Source organism: Pleurodeles waltl, chromosome 4_1 (assembly GCF_031143425.1).
Source record: "Pleurodeles waltl isolate 20211129_DDA chromosome 4_1, aPleWal1.hap1.20221129, whole genome shotgun sequence".
In the NCBI taxonomy this organism is placed as follows: domain Eukaryota; kingdom Metazoa; phylum Chordata; class Amphibia; order Caudata; family Salamandridae; genus Pleurodeles; species Pleurodeles waltl.
In genome coordinates, this window is record NC_090442.1 from 56,189,174 (window position 1) to 56,203,016 (window position 13,843).

Genomic DNA, 13,843 nt, shown 5'->3' on the forward strand with positions numbered 1-13,843 from the left:
ACACTCCTGGGAGGGCTTTCCCTGAGAACCCTCATGTCTCTGCCCTCCCAGGAGGCTGTGGTTCTATGCAAAATAGGGGGTGCACCACGGGCCGTCCCCTTTCCTCTCTCTCGCCAATATCTTTCACCAAAGCTGAGCCCTGCAGGTAAATGTATCTATCTGGCTGAGGGGCCAGGGAGGGCCTTTGCCTGCAGTCTTACAAGCCAGAGTGCAGAGAAGGCAGCAGCTCTGGGACCGGGACTCTGCTCAAAGACATATCTAACATGCCACAGTGGAGCTGAGATGGGCAAGACACGTGTCTCACAGGCAGGCAGCACAACAAGACAATGGCAGGAAACTATGCTAACAAGGAAAGAGAAAAGTCACGTGTCTCGTGGCCTTCCCACCATTAGACAGTAGTCTGCGCAAGAAAACATCCAACAGTGACAGGACAACCAAGCAAATGACAAACGCTGTGCTGAATAAAGTCATCTTACATGACATTTCGTACAAAGGCCCAGATCATGGGGATGATCGCGCAGAAGCAGCAAGTATCAGAGCCACCGAACCTGAGGTGAGTTACACGAGGAGAAAGGGCGACATGGGGACAGGGGCTAGGGGCTCAGGGAACAGCTACCACAATGCAACCTCGGGTGTGGGGATGCCACTCATTGCGGGTACTGCCCTGGGATTTCCTTTTAGAAAGAATCGCTGGTTAAAGTGTAGTGCACAAAAAACCCAACTCCTCGATTACACTATTAGATAACATCCTTTAACTGCCCCACCCACCCTGTGTGAGTCTCACCCACTTCCCGCCTGCTCCCTCTAGTCTGAGAGTTGTATCTCCACAAAAAACACACAGTGGGGCTCAATGAGCTGCTCATGTCTGACATGGACACCTAAGCAGTGCTGGATTCACAACCTGAAAGCCTGCAAAGGAAAGTGTGCCCGGCAGAAGATAAGCTGCCTGGCAACTCAGAACCTTCTTCTAAGAGAAGTAAGACATGTCACAATGGAGTCTAAGCCTACCTGTCTTATGCCAGGACCTTAGAGCTGCAGGCAGGAGCACAAAGGTAAAAACATATATTGAGTCCCAACACGCTCACTGCGGTGGTTGGTCTCTGTGGCGCAATCGGTTAGCGCGTTCGGCTGTTAACTGAAAGGTTGGTGGTTCAAGCCCACCCAGGAACGTATGCTTTTGCCTACATCAAGTCCTGAATTAAAACACAGCTGTCTGGCTTTGCTCTTAGAGCTCTCGCTTTGCCTGCGTGACATGCTCTATCTCAACATTTCTATCTTCTCTCATCTCTTCACCTCTAGTCATTTCCACCAATAAGACTGGAAACGGGCCACCAAGCCTTCTACTTTAACCACAGGCGTACTGAGGGCCAATAAAAGGCACAGAAGCATTTCTTGATCCGGGGCTGAGAACTGCATGCACAGGGACCTCGTGGCGCAACGGTAGCGCGTCTGACTCCAGATCAGAAGGTTGCGTGTTCAAATCACGTCGGGGTCACTCTTTGACATTTTTTTCCCACCAAGTCTATATCTCTGACTTCTAAAGCAAAGCCAAAAGAAGGGCGCTTTGCATTGGCCGGGAATCGAACCCGGGCCTCCCGCGTGGCAGGCGAGAATTCTACCACTGAACCACCAATGCTTCACTTACATAGGCTGAGCAGAGAGCCCTGCCGTAGACAGTAGTGATGAGGCCCATGCATTCGCATGGGACACCTATGAACAAAGTTTGCATGGCAAGCCTTGGACTGCCAAACGTTCACATGCTGATGGCAGGAATCAGATGCAGGAGACTGAAACTATGAATGTTTCTGCTTTTGCTAAGGACAGTGGTTTGGGGCCAGTGTTGTGCTTGACAGAGCACGACATCAGCCTGCTCTCTGGCTGCTCCCGGGAGAAGTGGCTGACAGAAAGCACCCTCCAGACCACCAGCAATCTTGTGTTTCACAACATGCCACTGTCACTGGACTTTCCTTCTGGGAAAGCCTAGTCACTGACCTGGCCAGATTCCCTGTCCTCCCCAAAATCCTGGGGAGAAACGGGCAGAGTTCTGCGCCCTGCGCCCTCTTTCGCGTCCCTAACGCGCTCCCAACGCGCCCTACAGCCCTGGTCGGGCACAGCCCTGGTCGGGCTCATACCACTGGGGCCTCTGCCGAGGAAGAGCCCCGGAAGCCTAGGGCCAGGCCTATTGCACAGGCATCTTAGACCAGGCCATTCCGGGATTGCTGTGTTTCACGTCCTGCCCTTCAACACTCCTGGGAGGGCTTTCCCTGAGAACCCTCATGTCTCTGCCCTCCCAGGAGGCTGTGGTTCTATGCAAAATAGGGGGTGCACCACGGGCCGTCCCCTTTCCTCTCTCTCGCCAATATCTTTCACCAAAGCTGAGCCCTGCAGGTAAATGTATCTATCTGGCTGAGGGGCCAGGGAGGGCCTTTGCCTGCAGTCTTACAAGCCAGAGTGCAGAGAAGGCAGCAGCTCTGGGACCGGGACTCTGCTCAAAGACATATCTAACATGCCACAGTGGAGCTGAGATGGGCAAGACACGTGTCTCACAGGCTGGCAGCACACCAAGACAGTGGCAGGAAACTATGCTAACAAGGAAAGAGAAAAGTCACGTGTCTCGTGGCCTTCCCACCATTAGACAGTAGTCTGCGCAAGAAAACATCCAACAGTGACAGGACAACCAAGCAAATGACAAACGCCGTGCTGAATAAAGTCATCTTACATGACATTTCGTACAAAGGCCCAGATCATGGGGATGATCGCGCAGCAGAAGCAGCAAGTATCAGAGCCACCGAACCTGGGGTGAGTTACACGAGGAGAAAGGGCGACATGGGGACAGGGGCTATGGGCTCAGGGAACAGCTACCACAATGCAACCTCGGGTGTGGGGATGCCACTCATTGCGGGTACTGCCCTGGGATTTCCTTTTAGAAAGAATCGCTGGTTAAAGTGTAGTGCACAAAAAACCCAACTCCTCGATTACACTATTAGATAACATCCTTTAACTGCCCCACCCACCCTGTGTGAGTCTCACCCACTTCCCGCCTGCTCCCTCTAGTCTGAGAGTTGTATCTCCACAAAAAACACACAGTGGGGCTCAATGAGCTGCTCATGTCTGACATGGACACCTAAGCAGTGCTGGATTCACAACCTGAAAGCCTGCAAAGGAAAGTGTGCCCGGCAGAAGATAAGCTGCCTGGCAACTCAGAACCTTCTTCTAAGAGAAGTAAGACATGTCACAATGGAGTCTAAGCCTACCTGTCTTATGCCAGGACATTAGAGCTGCAGGCAGGAGCACAAAGGTAAAAACATATATTGAGTCCCAACACGCTCACTGCGGTGGTTGGTCTCTGTGGCGCAATCGGTTAGCGCGTTCGGCTGTTAACCGAAAAGTTGGTGGTTCAAGCCCACCCAGGGACGTATGCTTTTGTCTACATCAAGTCCTGAATTAAAACACAGCTGTCTGGCTTTGCTCTTAGAGCTCTCGCTTTGCCTGCGTGACATGCTCTATCTCAACATTTCTATCTTCTCTCATCTCTTCACCTCTAGTCATTTCCACCAATAGGACTGGAAACGGGACACAAAGCCTTCTACTTTAACCACAGGCGTACTGAGGGCCAATAAAAGGCACAGAAGCATTTCTTGATCCGGGGCTGAGAACTGCATGCACAGGGACCTCGTGGCGCAACGGTAGCGCGTCTGACTCCAGATCAGACGGTTGCGTGTTCAAATCACGTCGGGGTCACTCTTTGACATTTTTTTCCCCACCAAGTCTATATCTCTGACTTCTAAAGCAAAGCCAAAAGAAGGGCGCTTTGCATTGGCCGGAATCGAACCCGGGCCTCCCGCGTGGCAGGCGAGAATTCTACCAGTGAACCACCAATGCTTCACTTACATAGGCTGAGCAGAGAGCCCTGCCGTAGACAGTAGTGATGAGGCCCATGCATTCGCATGGGACACCTATGAACAAAGTTTGCATGGCAAGCCTTGGACTGCCAAACGTTCACATGCTGATGGCAGGAATCAGATGCAGGAGACTGAAACTATGAATGTTTCTGCTTTTGCTAAGACAGTGGTTTGGGGCCAGTGTTGTGCTTGACAGAGCACGACATCAGCCTGCTCTCTGGCTGCTCCCGGGAGAAGTGGCTGACAGAAAGCACCCTCCAGACCACCAGCAATCTTGTGTTTCACAACATGCCACTGTCACTGGACTTTCCTTCTGGGAAAGCCTAGTCACTGACCTGGCCAGATTCCCTGTCCTCCCCAAAATCCTGGGGAGAAACGGGCAGAGTTCTGCGCCCTGCGCCCTCTTTCGCGTCCCTAACGTGCTCCCAACGCGCCCTACAGCCCTGGTCGGGCACAGCCCTGGTCGGGCTCATACCACTGGGGCCTCTGCCGAGGAGGAGCCCCGGAAGCCTAGGGCCAGGACTATTGCACAAGCATCTTAGACCAGGCCATTCCGGGATTGCTGTGTTTCACGTCCTGCCCTTCAACACTCCTGGGAGGGCTTTCCCTGAGAACCCTCATGTCTCTGCCCTCCCAGGAGGCTGTGGTTCTATGCAAAATAGGGGGTGCACCACGGGCCGTCCCCTTTCCTCTCTCTCGCCAATATCTTTCACCAAAGCTGAGCCCTGCAGGTAAATGTATCTATCTGGCTGAGGGGCCAGGGAGGGCCTTTGCCTGCAGTCTTACAAGCCAGAGTGCAGAGAAGGCAGCAGCTCTGGGACCGGGACTCTGCTCAAAGACATATCTAACATGCCACAGTGGAGCTGAGATGGGCAAGACACGTGTCTCACAGGCAGGCAGCACAACAAGACAATGGCAGGAAACTATGCTAACAAGGAAAGAGAAAAGTCACGTGTCTCGTGGCCTTCCCACCATTAGACAGTAGTCTGCGCAAGAAAACATCCAACAGTGACAGGACAACCAAGCAAATGACAAACGCTGTGCTGAATAAAGTCATCTTACATGACATTTCGTACAAAGGCCCAGATCATGGGGATGATCGCGCAGAAGCAGCAAGTATCAGAGCCACCGAACCTGAGGTGAGTTACACGAGGAGAAAGGGCGACATGGGGACAGGGGCTAGGGGCTCAGGGAACAGCTACCACAATGCAACCTCGGGTGTGGGGATGCCACTCATTGCGGGTACTGCCCTGGGATTTCCTTTTAGAAAGAATCGCTGGTTAAAGTGTAGTGCACAAAAAACCCAACTCCTCGATTACACTATTAGATAACATCCTTTAACTGCCCCACCCACCCTGTGTGAGTCTCACCCACTTCCCGCCTGCTCCCTCTAGTCTGAGAGTTGTATCTCCACAAAAAACACACAGTGGGGCTCAATGAGCTGCTCATGTCTGACATGGACACCTAAGCAGTGCTGGATTCACAACCTGAAAGCCTGCAAAGGAAAGTGTGCCCGGCAGAAGATAAGCTGCCTGGCAACTCAGAACCTTCTTCTAAGAGAAGTAAGACATGTCACAATGGAGTCTAAGCCTACCTGTCTTATGCCAGGACCTTAGAGCTGCAGGCAGGAGCACAAAGGTAAAAACATATATTGAGTCCCAACACACTCACTGCGGTGGTTGGTCTCTGTGGCGCAATCGGTTAGCGTGTTCGGCTGTTAACCGAAAGGTTGGTGGTTCAAGCCCACCCAGGGACGTATGCTTTTGCCTACATCAAGTCCTGAATTAAAACACAGCTGTCTGGCTTTGCTCTTAGAGCTCTCGCTTTGCCTGAGTGACATGCTCTATCTCAACATTTCTATCTTCTCTCATCTCTTCACCTCTAGTCATTTCCACCAATAGGACTGGAAACGGGCCACCAAGCATTCTACTTTAACCACAGGCGTAGTGAGGGCCAATAAAAGGCACAGAAGCATTTCTTGATCCGGGGCTGAGAACTGCATGCACAGGGACCTCGTGGCGCAACGGTAGCGCGTCTGACTCCAGATCAGAAGGTTGCGTGTTCAAATCACGTCGGGGTCACTCTTTGACATTTTTTTCCCCACCAAGTCTATATCTCTGACTTCTAAAGCAAAGCCAAAAGAAGGGCGCTTTGCATTGGCCGGGAATCGAACCCGGGCTTCCCGCGTGGCAGGCGAGAATTCTACCACTGAACCACCAATGCTTCACTTACATAGGCTGAGCAGAGAGCCCTGCCGTAGACAGTAGTGATGAGGCCCATGCATTCGCATGGGACACCTATGAACAAAGTTTGCATGGCAAGCCTTGGACTGCCAAACGTTCACATGCTGATGGCAGGAATCAGATGCAGGAGACTGAAACTATGAATGTTTCTGCTTTTGCTAAGGACAGTGGTTTGGGGCCAGTGTTGTGCTTGACAGAGCACGACATCAGCCTGCTCTCTGGCTGCTCCCGGGAGAAGTGGCTGACAGAAAGCACCCTCCAGACCACCAGCAATCTTGTGTTTCACAACATGCCACTGTCACTGGACTTTCCTTCTGGGAAAGCCTAGTCACTGACCTGGCCAGATTCCCTGTCCTCCCCAAAATCCTGGGGAGAAACGGGCAGAGTTCTGCGCCCTGCGCCCTCTTTCGCGTCCCTAACGCGCTCCCAACGCGCCCTACAGCCCTGGTCGGGCACAGCCCTGGTCGGGCTCATACCACTGGGGCCTCTGCCGAGGAAGAGCCCCGGAAGCCTAGGGCCAGGCCTATTGCACAGGCATCTTAGACCAGGCCATTCCGGGATTGCTGTTTTTCACGTCCTGCCCTTCAACACTCCTGGGAGGGCTTTCCCTGAGAACCCTCATGTCTCTGCCCTCCCAGGAGGCTGTGGTTCTATGCAAAATAGGGGGTGCACCACGGGCCGTCCCCTTTCCTCTCTCTCGCCAATATCTTTCACCAAAGCTGAGCCCTGCAGGTAAATGTATCTATCTGGCTGAGGGGCCAGGGAGGGCCTTTGCCTGCAGTCTTACAAGCCAGAGTGCAGAGAAGGCGGCAGCTCTGGGACCGGGACTCTGCTCAAAGACATATCTAACATGCCACAGTGGAGCTGAGATGGGCAAGACACGTGTCTCACAGGCAGGCAGCACAACAAGACAGTGGCAGGAAACTATGCTAACAAGGAAAGAGAAAAGTCACGTGTCTCGTGGCCTTCCTACCATTAGACAGTAGTCTGCGCAAGAAAACATCCAACAGTGACAGGACAACCAAGCAAATGACAAACGCCGTGCTGAATAAAGTCATCTTACATGACATTTCGTACAAAGGCCCAGATCATGGGGATGATCGCGCAGAAGCAGCAAGGATCAGAGCCACCGAACCTGAGGTGAGTTACACGAGGAGAAAGGGCGACATGGGGACAGGGGCTAGGGGCTCAGGGAACAGCTACCACAATGCAACCTCGGGTGTGGGGATGCCACTCATTGCGGGTACTGCCCTGGGATTTCCTTTTAGAAAGAATCGCTGGTTAAAGTGTAGTGCACAAAAAACCCAACTCCTCGATTACACTATTAGATAACATCCTTTAACTGCCCCACCCACCCTGTGTGAGTCTCACCCACTTCCCGCCTGCTCCCTCTAGTCTGAGAGTTGTATCTCCACAAAAAACACACAGTGGGGCTCAATGAGCTGCTCATGTCTGACATGGACACCTAAGCAGTGCTGGATTCACAACCTGAAAGCCTGCAAAGGAAAGTGTGCCCGGCAGAAGATAAGCTGCCTGGCAACTCAGAACCTTCTTCTAAGAGAAGTAAGACATGTCACAATGGAGTCTAAGCCTACCTGTCTTATGCCAGGACCTTAGAGCTGCAGGCAGGAGCACAAAGGTAAAAACATATATTGAGTCCCAACACGCTTACTGCGGTGGTTGGTCTCTGTGGCGCAATCGGTTAGCGCGTTCGGCTGTTAACCGAAAGGTTGGTGGTTCAAGCCCACCCAGGGACGTATGCTTTTGCCTACATCAAGTCCTGAATTAAAACACAGCTGTCTGGCTTTGCTCTTAGAGCTCTCGCTTTGCCTGCGTGACATGCTCTATCTCAACATTTCTATCTTCTCTCATCTCTTCACCTCTAGTCATTTCCACCAATAGGACTGGAAACGGGCCACCAAGCCTTCTACTTTAACCACACGTGTACTGAGGGCCAATAAAAGGCACAGAAGCATTTCTTGATCCGGGGCTGAGAACTGCATGCACAGGGACCTCCTGGCGCAACGGTAGCGCGTCTGACTCCAGATCAGAAGGTTGCGTGTTCAAATCACGTCGGGGTCACTCTTTGACATTTTTTTCCCCACCAAGTCTATATCTCTGACTTCTAAAGCAAAGCCAAAAGAAGGGCGCTTTGCATTGGCCGGGAATCGAACCCGGGCCTCCCGCGTGGCAGGCGAGAATTCTACCACTGAACCACCAATGCTTCACTTACATAGGCTGAGCAGAGAGCCCTGCCGTAGACAGTAGTGATGAGGCCCATGCATTCGCATGGGACACCTATGAACAAAGTTTGCATGGCAAGCCTTGGACTGCCAAACGTTCACATGCTGATGGCAGGAATCAGATGCAGGAGACTGAAACTATGAATGTTTCTGCTTTTGCTAAGGACAGTGGTTTGGGGCCAGTGTTGTGCTTGACAGAGCACGACATCAGCCTGCTCTCTGGCTGCTCCCGGGAGAAGTGGCTGACAGAAAGCACCCTCCAGACCACCAGCAATCTTGTGTTTCACAACATGCCACTGTCACTGGACTTTCCTTCTGGGAAAGCCTAGTCACTGACCTGGCCAGATTCCCTGTCCTCCCCAAAATCCTGGGGAGAAACGGGCAGAGTTCTGCGCCCTGCGCCCTCTTTCGCGTCCCTAACGCGCTCCCAACGCGCCCTACAGCCCTGGTCGGGCACAGCCCTGGTCGGGCTCATACCACTGGGGCCTCTGCCGAGGAAGAGCCCCGGAAGCCTAGGGCCAGGCCTATTGCACAGGCATCTTAGACCAGGCCATTCCGGGATTGCTGTGTTTCACGTCCTGCCCTTCAACACTCCTGGGAGGGCTTTCCCTGAGAACCCTCATGTCTCTGCCCTCCCAGGAGGCTGTGGTTCTATGCAAAATAGGGGGTGCACCACGGGCCGTCCCCTTTCCTCTCTCTCGCCAATATCTTTCACCAAAGCTGAGCCCTGCAGGTAAATGTATCTATCTGGCTGAGGGGCCAGGGAGGGCCTTTGCCTGCAGTCTTACAAGCCAGAGTGCAGAGAAGGCAGCAGCTCTGGGACCGGGACTCTGCTCAAAGACATATCTAACATGCCACAGTGGAGCTGAGATGGGCAAGACACGTGTCTCACAGGCTGGCAGCACACCAAGACAGTGGCAGGAAACTATGCTAACAAGGAAAGAGAAAAGTCACGTGTCTCGTGGCCTTCCCACCATTAGACAGTAGTCTGCGCAAGAAAACATCCAACAGTGACAGGACAACCAAGCAAATGACAAACGCCGTGCTGAATAAAGTCATCTTACATGACATTTCGTACAAAGGCCCAGATCATGGGGATGATCGCGCAGCAGAAGCAGCAAGTATCAGAGCCACCGAACCTGGGGTGAGTTACACGAGGAGAAAGGGCGACATGGGGACAGGGGCTATGGGCTCAGGGAACAGCTACCACAATGCAACCTCGGGTGTGGGGATGCCACTCATTGCGGGTACTGCCCTGGGATTTCCTTTTAGAAAGAATCGCTGGTTAAAGTGTAGTGCACAAAAAACCCAACTCCTCGATTACACTATTAGATAACATCCTTTAACTGCCCCACCCACCCTGTGTGAGTCTCACCCACTTCCCGCCTGCTCCCTCTAGTCTGAGAGTTGTATCTCCACAAAAAACACACAGTGGGGCTCAATGAGCTGCTCATGTCTGACATGGACACCTAAGCAGTGCTGGATTCACAACCTGAAAGCCTGCAAAGGAAAGTGTGCCCGGCAGAAGATAAGCTGCCTGGCAACTCAGAACCTTCTTCTAAGAGAAGTAAGACATGTCACAATGGAGTCTAAGCCTACCTGTCTTATGCCAGGACATTAGAGCTGCAGGCAGGAGCACAAAGGTAAAAACATATATTGAGTCCCAACACGCTCACTGCGGTGGTTGGTCTCTGTGGCGCAATCGGTTAGCGCGTTCGGCTGTTAACCGAAAGGTTGGTGGTTCAAGCCCACCCAGGGACGTATGCTTTTGTCTACATCAAGTCCTGAATTAAAACACAGCTGTCTGGCTTTGCTCTTAGAGCTCTCGCTTTGCCTGCGTGACATGCTCTATCTCAACATTTCTATCTTCTCTCATCTCTTCACCTCTAGTCATTTCCACCAATAGGACTGGAAACGGGACACAAAGCCTTCTACTTTAACCACAGGCGTACTGAGGGCCAATAAAAGGCACAGAAGCATTTCTTGATCCGGGGCTGAGAACTGCATGCACAGGGACCTCGTGGCGCAACGGTAGCGCGTCTGACTCCAGATCAGACGGTTGCGTGTTCAAATCACGTCGGGGTCACTCTTTGACATTTTTTTCCCCACCAAGTCTATATCTCTGACTTCTAAAGCAAAGCCAAAAGAAGGGCGCTTTGCATTGGCCGGAATCGAACCCGGGCCTCCCGCGTGGCAGGCGAGAATTCTACCAGTGAACCACCAATGCTTCACTTACATAGGCTGAGCAGAGAGCCCTGCCGTAGACAGTAGTGATGAGGCCCATGCATTCGCATGGGACACCTATGAACAAAGTTTGCATGGCAAGCCTTGGACTGCCAAACGTTCACATGCTGATGGCAGGAATCAGATGCAGGAGACTGAAACTATGAATGTTTCTGCTTTTGCTAAGACAGTGGTTTGGGGCCAGTGTTGTGCTTGACAGAGCACGACATCAGCCTGCTCTCTGGCTGCTCCCGGGAGAAGTGGCTGACAGAAAGCACCCTCCAGACCACCAGCAATCTTGTGTTTCACAACATGCCACTGTCACTGGACTTTCCTTCTGGGAAAGCCTAGTCACTGACCTGGCCAGATTCCCTGTCCTCCCCAAAATCCTGGGGAGAAACGGGCAGAGTTCTGCGCCCTGCGCCCTCTTTCGCGTCCCTAACGCGCTCCCAACGCGCCCTACAGCCCTGGTCGGGCACAGCCCTGGTCGGGCTCATACCACTGGGGCCTCTGCCGAGGAGGAGCCCCGGAAGCCTAGGGCCAGGACTATTGCACAAGCATCTTAGACCAGGCCATTCCGGGATTGCTGTGTTTCACGTCCTGCCCTTCAACACTCCTGGGAGGGCTTTCCCTGAGAACCCTCATGTCTCTGCCCTCCCAGGAGGCTGTGGTTCTATGCAAAATAGGGGGTGCACCACGGGCCGTCCCCTTTCCTCTCTCTCGCCAATATCTTTCACCAAAGCTGAGCCCTGCAGGTAAATGTATCTATCTGGCTGAGGGGCCAGGGAGGGCCTTTGCCTGCAGTCTTACAAGCCAGAGTGCAGAGAAGGCAGCAGCTCTGGGACCGGGACTCTGCTCAAAGACATATCTAACATGCCACAGTGGAGCTGAGATGGGCAAGACACGTGTCTCACAGGCAGGCAGCACAACAAGACAATGGCAGGAAACTATGCTAACAAGGAAAGAGAAAAGTCACGTGTCTCGTGGCCTTCCCACCATTAGACAGTAGTCTGCGCAAGAAAACATCCAACAGTGACAGGACAACCAAGCAAATGACAAACGCTGTGCTGAATAAAGTCATCTTACATGACATTTCGTACAAAGGCCCAGATCATGGGGATGATCGCGCAGAAGCAGCAAGTATCAGAGCCACCGAACCTGAGGTGAGTTACACGAGGAGAAAGGGCGACATGGGGACAGGGGCTAGGGGCTCAGGGAACAGCTACCACAATGCAACCTCGGGTGTGGGGATGCCACTCATTGCGGGTACTGCCCTGGGATTTCCTTTTAGAAAGAATCGCTGGTTAAAGTGTAGTGCACAAAAAACCCAACTCCTCGATTACACTATTAGATAACATCCTTTAACTGCCCCACCCACCCTGTGTGAGTCTCACCCACTTCCCGCCTGCTCCCTCTAGTCTGAGAGTTGTATCTCCACAAAAAACACACAGTGGGGCTCAATGAGCTGCTCATGTCTGACATGGACACCTAAGCAGTGCTGGATTCACAACCTGAAAGCCTGCAAAGGAAAGTGTGCCCGGCAGAAGATAAGCTGCCTGGCAACTCAGAACCTTCTTCTAAGAGAAGTAAGACATGTCACAATGGAGTCTAAGCCTACCTGTCTTATGCCAGGACCTTAGAGCTGCAGGCAGGAGCACAAAGGTAAAAACATATATTGAGTCCCAACACGCTCACTGCGGTGGTTGGTCTCTGTGGCGCAATCGGTTAGCGCGTTCGGCTGTTAACCGAAAGGTTGGTGGTTCAAGCCCACCCAGGGACGTATGCTTTTGCCTACATCAAGTCCTGAATTAAAACACAGCTGTCTGGCTTTGCTCTTAGAGCTCTCGCTTTGCCTGCGTGACATGCTCTATCTCAACATTTCTATCTTCTCTCATCTCTTCACCTCTAGTCATTTCCACCAATAGGACTGGAAACGGGACACCAAGCCTTCTACTTTAACCACAGGCGTACTGAGGGCCAATAAAAGGCACAGAAGCATTTCTTGATCCGGGGCTGAGAACTGCATGCACAGGGACCTCGTGGCGCAACGGTAGCGCGTCTGACTCCAGATCAGAAGGTTGCATGTTCAAATCACGTCGGGGTCACTCTTTGACATTTTTTTGCCCACCAAGTCTATATCTCTGACTTCTAAAGCAAAGCCAAAAGAAGGGCGCTTTGCATAGGCCGGGAATCGAACCCGGGCCTCCCGCGTGGCAGGCGAGAATTCTACCACTGAACCACCAATGCTTCACTTACATAGGCTGAGCAGAGAGCCCTGCCGTAGACAGTAGTGATGAGGCCCATGCATTCGCATGGGACACCTATGAACAAAGTTTGCATGGCAAGCCTTGGACTGCCAAACGTTCACATGCTGATGGCAGGAATCAGATGCAGGAGACTGAAACTATGAATGTTTCTGCTTTTGCTAAGGACAGTGGTTTGGGGCCAGTGTTGTGCTTGACAGAGCACGACATCAGCCTGCTCTCTGGCTGCTCCCGGGAGAAGTGGCTGACAGAAAGCACCCTCCAGACCACCAGCAATCTTGTGTTTCACAACATGCCACTGTCACTGGACTTTCCTTCTGGGAAAGCCTAGTCACTGACCTGGCCAGATTCCCTGTCCTCCCCAAAATCCTGGGGAGAAACGGGCAGAGTTCTGCGCCCTGCACCCTGTTTCGCGTCCCTAACGCGCTCCCAACGCGCCCTACAGCCCTGGTCGGGCACAGCCCTGGTCGGGCTCATACCACTGGGGCCTCTGCCGAGGAAGAGCCCCGGAAGCCTAGGGCCAGGCCTATTGCACAGGCATCTTAGACCAGGCCATTCCGGGATTGCTGTGTTTCACGTCCTGCCCTTCAACACTCCTGGGAGGGCTTTCCCTGAGAACCCTCCTGTCTCTGCCCTCCCAGGAGGCTGTGGTTCTATGCAAAATAGGGGGTGCACCACGGGCCGTCCCCTTTCCTCTCTCTCGCCAATATCTTTCACCAAAGCTGAGCCCTGCAGGTAAATGTATCTATCTGGCTGAGGGGCCAGGGAGGGCCTTTGCCTGCAGTCTTACAAGCCAGAGTGCAGAGAAGGCAGCAGCTCTGGGACCGGGACTCTGCTCAAAGACATATCTAACATGCCACAGTGGAGCTGAGATGGGCAAGACACGTGTCTCACAGGCAGGCAGCACAACAAGACAGTGGCAGGAAACTATGCTAACAAGGAAAGAGAAAAGTCACGTGTCTCGTGGC

At 52.8% G+C, this 13,843-nt stretch overlaps 8 non-coding genes across 8 annotated transcripts; 6 read left to right on the plus strand and 2 right to left on the minus strand.

The window, feature by feature from the left end:
• Nucleotides 1-1,423: 1,423 nt before the first annotated feature.
• Nucleotides 1,424-1,495, plus strand: TRNAW-CCA (transfer RNA tryptophan (anticodon CCA)). Its single transcript has one exon. It is a non-coding gene; the product is annotated as a tRNA-Trp (tRNA).
• Nucleotides 1,496-1,565: 70 nt separating this feature from the next.
• TRNAG-GCC (transfer RNA glycine (anticodon GCC)) lies at nt 1,566-1,636 on the minus strand. Its single transcript has one exon. It is a non-coding gene; the product is annotated as a tRNA-Gly (tRNA).
• Nucleotides 1,637-5,584: 3,948 nt separating this feature from the next.
• TRNAN-GUU (transfer RNA asparagine (anticodon GUU)) lies at nt 5,585-5,658 on the plus strand. Its single transcript has one exon. It is a non-coding gene; the product is annotated as a tRNA-Asn (tRNA).
• A 253-nt stretch (nt 5,659-5,911) lies between these two features.
• Nucleotides 5,912-5,983, plus strand: TRNAW-CCA (transfer RNA tryptophan (anticodon CCA)). The gene has a single exon. It is a non-coding gene; the product is annotated as a tRNA-Trp (tRNA).
• Nucleotides 5,984-7,828: 1,845 nt separating this feature from the next.
• TRNAN-GUU (transfer RNA asparagine (anticodon GUU)) lies at nt 7,829-7,902 on the plus strand. The gene has a single exon. It is a non-coding gene; the product is annotated as a tRNA-Asn (tRNA).
• A 396-nt stretch (nt 7,903-8,298) lies between these two features.
• On the minus strand, nt 8,299-8,369 carry TRNAG-GCC (transfer RNA glycine (anticodon GCC)). The gene has a single exon. It is a non-coding gene; the product is annotated as a tRNA-Gly (tRNA).
• A 1,706-nt stretch (nt 8,370-10,075) lies between these two features.
• Nucleotides 10,076-10,149, plus strand: TRNAN-GUU (transfer RNA asparagine (anticodon GUU)). Its single transcript has one exon. It is a non-coding gene; the product is annotated as a tRNA-Asn (tRNA).
• A 2,168-nt stretch (nt 10,150-12,317) lies between these two features.
• TRNAN-GUU (transfer RNA asparagine (anticodon GUU)) lies at nt 12,318-12,391 on the plus strand. The gene has a single exon. It is a non-coding gene; the product is annotated as a tRNA-Asn (tRNA).
• The last annotated feature ends 1,452 nt before the right edge of the window (nt 12,392-13,843 follow it).